At 41.0% G+C, this 10613-nt stretch overlaps 2 long non-coding RNA genes across 2 annotated transcripts; one reads left to right on the forward strand and one right to left on the reverse strand.

Moving 5' to 3' along the window:
- Positions 1-2565: 2565 nt before the first annotated feature.
- On the reverse strand, positions 2566-7625 carry LOC148053568 (uncharacterized). The gene is made up of 3 exons (XR_015707959.1): positions 7493-7625; positions 3355-3442; positions 2566-2638 (listed from the first exon to the last, which is right to left on the reverse strand). It is a non-coding gene; the product is annotated as an uncharacterized LOC148053568 (long non-coding RNA).
- Positions 7626-8815: 1190 nt separating this feature from the next.
- Positions 8816-9618, forward strand: LOC148053569 (uncharacterized). Its single transcript, XR_015707958.1, has 2 exons — positions 8816-8956; positions 9062-9618. It is a non-coding gene; the product is annotated as an uncharacterized LOC148053569 (long non-coding RNA).
- Positions 9619-10613: the final 995 nt, after the last annotated feature.

Consider the following 10613-nt stretch of genomic DNA (forward strand, 5'->3'; position numbering starts at 1 on the left):
TGGCAACAGAATGCATGTCCCTAATGCAAAAAAGTCACCTCACTCTCAAATTTTAAGTTCCTTTCCCAAAGAATGGTGTTGTTTGAATTACTTGAAGCAAAGGTCAAAAATAATTTTTAAACATTTTTTTCCTCTAGCATGACCCTTAGGAGCCATTGAACTATTTTGGCATTAAGCTTTATTAAAAAGAATGAGTCAATAAACAGCAGTCACCCAGCATGGAAGATTTCAGCCCAAATGACTGAAGTTTAGCAAAGTCAGAAGTAAAATCAGTGCCTTTAAATAGTAAGTGTCAGGACACTGAGAGAGTCACTACCAGTCCTACCTATACGAAACAAGCAGTGAGCAACATGCATTCATAAAGCTGACTAGTAACTGTTAAGCAATGTTTCAATTCCTTGTAACTGCCAAATCTTAATAGGATACACTGAAGTTTTTCTATGTTACAGGTTATGCCTCAACATGAGCTTTTAAGGAAACTGCCAGGAAGAACTAATCATCACTGAGCACACTAGTAGAAGAAAATCCATTTCCCATTATTTAAAAAAGAAAAAAGAAAAAAAAGAAAGCCTAGCATCCACATAGTAAAAAGCAACCTTATCTCCTTAGTTTGAACTAGAAATTTAACAATCAAATCATCAAGCAGATTTTTAATTTTCCCTTCAGAAAAAAAAAATAAAAATATTGAAGTGGAACCAATTGTAGATCCGCACAAAGCACTCCCCATAAGTTCTCACCACAGTCTTACCATTATTACAAAGAGCAGGTTCCAGATTATTTTTTCAACAGGCACTAAGGTGGCTGTTGTACATAGCATCTGATGAGGGCTCTCTAAATTTTTCCCCCCATCCTTAATAGCCAGCAAGCATATCTGAAGAAAAAGAGAAAGCAACATATCTGAATGGAATATAGCATGCAAGAAAGGGTGATAGTCTCTATTAAAACCTAAGACTTGAAAACAAAATTTCAGAGACAAAGTATTTGTAACCTCATCCTTTCCAAGTACTTGGTCAACACAGAGGAGAGATTGTTAGCTCAAACATGAGATATAGGGGTTGCACTACCACAGACATGTGTTTACGTTCAAGGAGTTTGATAAATTACATTATTTAAAAAAAAAAAAAAAAGAAAAGAAAAGGAGAAAAAAGGTTAGTACTATAAAACCAAGCATTAAAGTATTAAGAAATGTCAGAATTATGGTTGCTTACACCTTCAATTTAGTCCCTTGTGCATTATGATAGTAATTCATTAAATAATCATATACTGCGTTTTGTTATTCACAGGATCTCTGCCTCATATATGGTATATGACAGATACATCACAAAACAGATCAGAGTTACAGAGTAAAAGGAGGTGCCTTTTATGGGACATTACACTTTTTTACTCAGGAATTTGAATAAAACATAGTTAATAAATCCAATTGATTAAAAACAGTTTCCCACCCAAGAGATCTTTTGCTGGAAACTGCCATTTATAAAAATCAACTCTTGTTAAAAAAAACAAAAAAACAAAAAAACAAAAAAAACCCCAAACCAACCCAACAAACTTATTTTCACAGAAAACTTCCATCACAAGTAAAGATAGAAAGAAAAAAGAAAAGACTAAGCACCACTTACTCTACCTGTTCTATAATATACTCACACCGTCTGGGCCATGCCTAGAGCATATGACATAAAAAGCCGTATGGGGAGAAAAAAGCTCAAGAATTTCTCTGCCTGATACAGATCAGGCATTTGAACCTGGGCTTCCTACATCCCAAAAGCAATGTTCTGGCTAGGAATGCTCTTACTACACCTCAGAATGCTCTTGCTTTCCTAACAGAGCCATATAGCAGCTGGACAACAGACTGAGTCCGCAATGAAATGGTCTGACCACCAGGCTGAAGAGGTTTGTGTCCAACCAGTTTACATCAACTGCAACAATTACCAGTTTAAGAGGCAGAGTTTTACCCCTAACAGCCAATAACCAATGCTTAGGATACTCTCCAGGGTTGCTACTTCCTGCTGGAAGTTAACAGAGTAACATTTTGAATCTCTGTCACCAATATTACAGGCAAGCCATTTAATTACTTGCGAGATTTGGGTTACGATCTAGTTGTTGGCTCTGTTCTTCCTGATAAACTTTAAGAGATTTTTATTTCTTCACAATATGGAGGGTGATTATTTTTAATTTTTCAGGACAAGAAATGTATTCTTTTCCAGCTGTTGGCATGATCAGACAGTTGAAACTTAACAGATGTTTAAGGCCATCAGCAAAACCCGTTCCATATTAGGGATCCAGCATGAGAAACAACAATCCTGATATGCTGAAATGCAGTGCACTCACAACCACAAATAAAGTCAAAGAAAACAATGTCATGAACTTACTAAGTGCTGTAAAGTAACTCTAAAATTCTGAAGAATAAAGCATGTCAAATTACACAAGATTTATAAGCACTTCTAAAACTATTTTGACTCAGTTTCAGTCTTCCACCTGTAAAATGGAAATAATATTTTACAGATGTGCAAAAAAAAAAAGTTCTCTAATGTTTGTGAAACGCAGATATTTATTTTGAGATAATTCCTGGAAATTAACAGATGAAAACACTTCAGCATTCATGAAAGGTTTGGATGTATCCAGCAGGTAATAAGGCAGTAGGCTGCACAGTGAATGACAAAGAAAAACAAATACATAAACGAGGTTATAACAGTATACCAGTCAGCTGGCATTTCCCATGCCCTATATAAGGCACTGAATTGGGGCTGCAAGGGAAAGGGGGAATACAATAATGCAGTTAAAGGCCCAGCATATGGCAAAGGGGGCTGGATTATGTTCTTCTGTAATCTGCACTTTCCTTATCTGAGTCCCTTACTCAGCCTTACAGCCTACCCCTTACAGCCTAGCATTTTTTGACACTGTTCCTCTAAAATGCATTGCATATACACACTGCTACAAAAATGAAAGTGCTTCAAATCAAACCACAGCAATAATGTGAAAAATTAAAATATCTATCCATATAAAGAATTTTGAGATCTCTGATGGGAAAACCACTTAAAACTAATTGATACCAATACAAGAGGCCATAAAAATGAACTTTTCTAGAATTTTTTCTGACTTTAACATGAAAAATGGTCTTCAATGTTTATGGCTTTTTTAGAAGTTATTTGTGTAAACCAAGTAGTCACCTTCAAGTACAGTGTCAACAAACACATTCAATAGGACTGGAACTCCTTTTAGGATTTTGGCCCCACTGTATGTAGAAACTTTCTCCCCTCCCTTTTGCTAGTGAGATTTTCCATAGTAAACAGTAGGGACAGGAAGTGAGACACAAATTACAGGTCCTGCACAACCTCCCCAAACACAATTTCCTCACACCTGGGGTGCAGCAGATCTCAATATAAAGCACTTCTCTCGCATGTACTTTCGGGGTCAGGATCAGCTACTAAGAAGTATGCTTGTAACACTAAGAAAATAAAAACACAAATATAGATGAATTATATTAAAGCTTTTTGGAATACAAGCCTTTAACAACTGTAATTTCTAAGGGACTTCCTTTTTTGATTATTAAAAGGGATCACTATTGTACCGGGTTATTAGCAATAAAACAGAGGTATCACCAATTTCAAGCACTTCCTTGTAGGTATCTCTGTGCAACTGAGTGTTCGTCACTGTTGCTGAGTCAAAATCAGAAGTTAACCTAACCTGTACTACTTCTAATAAAGGCATATGAAAAGATTGAAAATAAGTAATTTCATATTGAAATGGCCATTTTTTTCAAATGTTAAATATTTCTAGAGATGTATTTTGTGACACTAAATAGTTGCCCTAACACTGGATGACCCACCTCATACCTACCAGACACCAAATTCTAAAGCTATCACTACTCAGATTTTTCCAATTAAGTATGCCTGTTGTCAAAGTGTCCACACATTCATGAATATTATACACTCCTCTAGAATAACTTCTAGAAAGCATAAATTTCTGAATTTGAAGACTTAATTTCTTTCCTAGGTCTAGTTATTCAGAATAGAAGTACTTTTTTTTCTTTCTAGTTACAGCAATTATCCACTAACGTCACATTTCTTGTGCAATATTTATGAAATGTTAATATAAATTCAATATAATGACTTTAACACTTTGTAATATAATATACGCATAGAAGTATCACACTTGCCACTGAACACACAGGAATTTGCAATAGGAAACTTGTTATACCAATCCCTGGCTGAAATCAATTCACACTTTGAGTATTTTTCATCTAGTATCCTTCAAAATGTAGTTTATTTATATTGTAGAGGAATATATACATGAAATATTTAGGATTAAGGCTACATTACCTTAATCATCATACAAACACAACAAAAAAGCCCCCCGTGGTTCCATACCAAGGAAATGACTATCTATTGCCTTGATTCTGCAAGAAGAGTACTTGGAGTCTCAAACATACAATAAGGTTGCACAGAGCACCTGGACTCTTATGCAGAATAGGGATCTGCAACGCGTTTTAGTGATATAATTTTGCTTTTCTGATCCTGTTCTGTTTCTCCTAAATCAAAATTTAAACATTTCAAATGTAAAAAGTAAATTATTTTACTAGTACACCTGTTTCTATGTCTTTATTTTTAAAAAGTACAGAAACGGCTTTAAAAGACAGCAAAAGGCTTCAGGGAAAGATTTTTTGTTGGAATAACTTCAGGTAGAACATGTAAGAAGTTGAGAGGACAAAAAAGAAATAAAACCTGCACACAGGAAACAAATTCAAAATGTACAAGGTAGACAAAAGTACAAAATAAAAGATAACAAGAAGAAAGTATTTTTCTATTTCAGTTGAAATAATTGTTACAGCTAACATCTTGAGAATAATTAATTTTGTATTTCTACAACATAAATAAAATAACTACATCCTCCTTAAGCAGCTAGCTCTTGTGATAAACAGTGGACCAGTACCAACTCCTAACATTAGGGAAAAAGTAGTATGAAAGTGACAGTCCTGCTTCACACACACACTTAAATGTGCTAAAAAATACAATCTAAACCAAAAATAAGTCATCTTATAAACATTTCCACATTAAATATTTCTGTATGCTAAATATATTTTTCTGAGATAAAGAAATTTACAACTATGTAAACTGTGATAAAGCAACTAATTCAGGATTAATCACATATGGCTCAGAAGAACAAAACCAAAAAACTCATTACACATCACAAACAGACAGCATCTTAAATTGCCCTCAGTAAATACACTTATTTTTCATATCAGAAAAGTGCATCCTTTCTGATGGGGGGGGGGGGGGGGGGGGAAAGCCATAAACACAACCCTGGCAAGATAAACTTGACAGGAACTACATAACTACAGTAGCTTATTTCCTGCTCATATCTGGTATAATTAAAGCAAACCTCCTTAAATGAAAAGTAAGTCAGAGAAAGAAGTTCACTACTGTTAGCTTAACAAACCCATTTTTGTTAAAACAAGAGCTGTTTGAAATAGACGACGAAGGAAACGCTAGAGCTAATGTCGCTTCCTGATGATGAAAACTACCCAAGAACTACAACTACTTCTGCACAGTCCTTTCTTTCCTGTAAAGCAGAGTTACATTCGGCCTCTACGCAGGCTACGGGCCAAAAGAAAACAGCAATTCTGCTGCTACACACAGAGACAGGGACAGTTAGAGACAACTAGTGGCTCCCTCTGCAATTCACAAAGTTTAAAAATAAAAAGCTGCTTTTTCGAAGTGTAAATGGTTCCTCTCCACGCACGTAGGCCTGAGGCCCTGTTGCAAACAGTGTCTAACAGGACCAGGCAGCACAAAGACAGGAATGGGAGATTAGTGGGAGGGAGGGAGGCCGGGATTGGGGCTCAGCAGGATCTTCAGGCTTTTTAAAATTCAAACTGCTCCCTGACCAATACAAATCACGGACACGCTACTGACTACTACACGGATTTACAGCATTAAAAACACGCCTTCTACGTGACAGCTATATTAACTTCACCCTTTTAAACATGTATCGGGGCACTTGAAGACACGATAGCACAGTTTTATTATAAGACTCTAAACACAATACACCAGAAAGTTACCCTATTAGATACATTAACCACTTTAACACATTAACCACAACAGATCTGCCTGAACAACCAAAAAACCTGCTGAAAAATAGACAAATTATGCAATGTTGATACTCGTTTGCCATTTACAAATTTCCTTTCTCTATGAAAGATGAAACTTTGTACCTTAAAATTTCCCTCAGTTATGTAATTTCTGTAGGAATATTTTTATTAATTCACAGGGTGTCTGTTTTAAATCCACCTCAGTTTTTAGTAACATTCGCAACTCTACCACACCTGAGTCTGAGATTTACTTTACTGTAAATTAGCTACCATTTATTTATAAAGACCTGACACTTAATCAACAGTCATTTACAAAACACATTTGACCTGTTAAAATGACACCTAATTACATATTCAAACATCATGGACACAAACAGCCAATAACAACCTCAGGATCTCAGAGTGATATGGCCGGACAAGAAAAGATGACACTTTTTAAGCATTCCTCACTTTTCACTTAATTAAATTTATGTTTGATTCTCAAGTACTTTGGGTAAGATCTCATCTTCACCTTGGTCCCTTAAATGTCACAAACGCAGCACTTTACACACGATCCCTCTCCCATTTTCTGTTTGTTAGAAGCATAAAATAGTATTTCTTCTGAATTTAGTACATATTCCTGTAATGTATACAGCACATAGACACTGCGATTGTGTAGAGTACCTGACACAATATGCTTGCCCATCTGTATTTCCTGGGTCTGCAGGTGTCTGTGTTGTGTCAATCATCACACAAGCACTAGTTTTATGCTATAAATATAGTAAGTGATTAATACACTGATCAATCGGTGTATTATTTGGAGATTAAGCCTCTGCACATTATAAATCCATGTGCACTCGAACTTTTGAATGTTCAGAACCCAGTTGGTTAGATGGAGAAGGTAACAGCGAAGAGAGGTGATATTTTTGTTGCTGGGTATTTACATTGTCTCTCTTCCCCTATTCCTCCACTTACTCCTTCCCCGCTTCAGAGGGCTGTCTGAGGTGGGACCTTCCTACCTTGCCCTAGTGAAGTTGTAAATATGGCAAAGGATCAGTGCACATTTGCGGCTAATTGTATTGTTTCCTCCTCCTCCTGCTCCTCTCCGGGTTGAGGCCCTGTCACTGAGAAGCCGCTTCGCCTTTCTAATCCCCGAGCTGGAGTAAAGGCGCTGGCCGGCGGGCCTGCGCTCTCCACCGGGCCTGGGCCTCCCGGCAGCCCGGGAGGAACCAATCTCCTCCGCCAAACCCGAGCGAGCAGGAAGGGGGGCTGCGAAATAAACACCTCCGGTTGCCACTTACTCCCCTCTACCCCGGATAACAGCTAATCCCCTCTGCTCCCGGCAGCGCTGGGCCGCCTGGGCTGGGAGGCCCGGCCCGCTGCTGGAGAGGGCAGGGAGGGGAAGGGGAGACAAGGAGGGGGGATTACCTGAGCAAATCGGCGTCTGAATCCAACGAGAATCCGAGAGAGAGGGAGAGAAATCCGCCCCCCTCCCTCCTCAGAGGAGCCGCCGCCGCCGCCGCTGGGCCGCCGCCGCCGCCGCGGAGCAGGAGGAGGAGGGGAGATAATATAACAACAATAATCCGGGCCGGGAGGGGGGCTGGCTCCTCTTCCGTCTCCTCCTCGGTGCAGCGAACATGTAGAGCCGGGGGGTGAGCGGCCGAGACAAATCCCTTCCCCCTGAGCCTGCTTCACAACATCAACACGGGCCGGGCCAGGCCGGGCGGCGCCGAACCGGTTCCGAGACACACTCCGAGCCGCGGGGGAGCAGGGGGGTGGCCGGGGGGGCAGCGCTGCCAAGGGCCCGCCGCCGCCGCCGCTCCCTCTGTGTGTGCGAGTGCAGGAGGGCGGGGGAGGGGGCAGCCTGGGCACGGTGAGTCGGTACCGAGCGGGGGGGTGGGGGGGGAGGAGGAGGAGGAGGAGGAGGGGGAAGGATCCTGTGTGTGTCTCTCTCGCTCCCTCTCAGAACAAAATGCCGACCGGAAGTGCAGCTGCAGGAATGACTCCCTCCACCGGCGCCAAACACCAACAGCCTCCCCCTTCCCTCCGCTGCCTCCTCCTCGCCCGCTCGCTCCCTGCCTCCACCAGCGCCGCTTCCGCCGCCGCCACTGCGCTGCTCGGCGCCGCGCCGCTCCCCGCCCAGCGCCGCCGCAGCTGGAGCGGCTGCCTCCGCCTCGCCGCGCCGCGCCGTGCCTCGCCTCGCCTCGCCTCGCCTGGCGGCGGCGGGCACAGCTGAGCCTCCGCTGCCTGGCTGCCTCTCCCCTTCCCCTCCCCTTCGGCTGCCGCCCGAGTTTCTCTTTCCTTTTTTCCCCCTCTGGGTTGCGGAGCGAGACCGGAGTTTACGCTTAGGCCTGCGCTGAGAGGAAGGCAGCCAGCGATTTGCGAAGAAGGGACGGTTGAAAAAAACCCACCCGTTTCGGGTTTTATTTTTGCCTTCCCTACGGATGGCGGGGAGGACCGCAAAATGCCGCCTCGCAGGAGGCAGACCTAAAAAGGCGCCTTAGCGTGAACCCGCGAAGGCGGCAGCCCCCCGCCGCGGCGGGTGGGATGTGTCAGGCCTGGGACAGCGGCCGGAGTTACTGTTACCGCTCATGTCCGTCTGCGGGGTGCGCGGCGGCCCTGTCGCAGGAACTGAAACACCCGCTGCGGAAAGCGTTGCCGGGGCGAGGGACTTCCAGGTGGACGTACCGAACTGGAGTGGCTTTTAAAAACAACCTTTTTGGACGAGGACGGGGGAAAATGCTGATGTTCAGGTGAAGGGTCTTTCGCTGGAGGCTGACGCTCCCACCGCCACCAGATTTACTGGAAATATTTTAATTGTGGGTTGTGAAGGAGTGTTTGGAGAAAGAGAATGTCCTAGTCTGAAAGATTTTCTGGTGTTCCTCTGTACAGGTAAAACTGTGAATAATCACAGCACAGGATAATAGTGAAGAAGCATTTATATCTGATGAATTGAGTATGTCTTTTTGTACTCACTTATGTCGTTTTGCTCCTCAGTACTTGGACAAAACCCCCTTGATTTCTAGAGGAAGCCTTGTTTGCCCGTCGACTTCAGGATTCGGCCATACAGTTGGACACAGCTGTAAATACCCTGTGACATACAAACACACCCCTTCAGCTCTGGACGGATATTCTTTGCACAAAGGGATAATATCTTACACCAATGCGCTTGAATCTTTCCAGGTCTTAGGATATCCTGAATAACGCTCTGGTTTTAATACAGGTTTATAATGCCTCTCTCAGGCTTAAACAACTATTAAATTTGTAATGGTGGATGAATCAAAGTTCATTTTACAACTGTATGAGTTTTTGTTTGAAAGTACAGAAATGAAGATGGCACTGGAAAAGACGGTAATTCAGTACTGGAAATACTAATATCTAATGGGTACATGCTCATATAAGTTTAATGGAGACAGAGTAAACGGGGCTCTGAAAAAAATGTATTACATACTTTTGTTCTAAGTTAATAGAAAAGGTCCCAGTCCTGTAATTGTTTATGCATTTAAAACTTCAAGTTACCTTTTTGAAATAAAGGGAAATAATTGGTATAGTAAGTGAAGTGTGTTCGGAAGTCTTTGCGTTTAACGTAATACAGTGCAACTCTGTAACTCAAGGGGGAAAATATTTACCTTCTCTTGGTAATAAACTAAAATTTAATGGACTACCTATTTGGAGTTCACATACCCGTATGTATGTGGGCATACACACCTATGAATTCACAGGAAAATGTGATTCTAAAATGACAAAGTTGGCCCAGGAACACTACTTCAATCTACTTCTGATTGCTACCAATTCATGTTGATGGGGTCTTTCTGTGGTTTTAGTAATCTATTTATATAACGATTTTTTTTTCTTAATTGGTGACTTAGTGTGTAAACAAAATGCAAATACTGACATTTTCCTTTTCAAATGTCAGATATGGTTTAGCCAGTACAAACATCATGGTAAGATACAACACCTATTTGACTGCTGTTTCAGTCAGCATTTTTCAGTGAGAATGTCACTGGACCATTTTATGCTTTTAAAACCCCAATCAACTAAAAGAATTTGTAGAAATGTCTGTTTTGCCTGAGTACTACGATGTTACTACCTGCACAAGGAAACAACTAATTAGCTGTCATTAGCTGTTTTAGAAGGTGGTGGTGTAACACACATAAGCAAATCAGGATTTTTTTTTTTTCCTGAAGGGAAATTAAATTTTTTAAATTCCATTAGATATTACTGTAATTCACTTTTTAAAAGGAAAGATCAAATTCTTCCATTGCATTCAGGTAAGTGGTTCCTTGTATTCCTGTTGTCTTCAAAGGTCCACTCACTGCAATTTATTGCAGAACGGAAGCTCACTATGTTCCTAAAAAATACTTTAGTATGCATGGGGTTCATCTCATTATGCCTGAAATGGCCAGAAAAAGGGATAAATCAAGTATTTCAGAATATTACCTGAAAACATATCAAGATACTTTAAACCTTATTTCTGTTCCAGGCCTTAGTCATGGGGTGGAGGTGGTCCTAATCTGTATGGGAGGAGCTATGCAGTCATGCAACCATG

The sequence above is a fragment of the Nipponia nippon genome, unplaced genomic scaffold (genome assembly GCF_047370975.1).
Source record: "Nipponia nippon isolate SJK-2023a ecotype South Korea unplaced genomic scaffold, ASM4737097v1 scaffold_39, whole genome shotgun sequence".
NCBI classification, from domain to species: Eukaryota; Metazoa; Chordata; class Aves; order Pelecaniformes; family Threskiornithidae; genus Nipponia; species Nipponia nippon.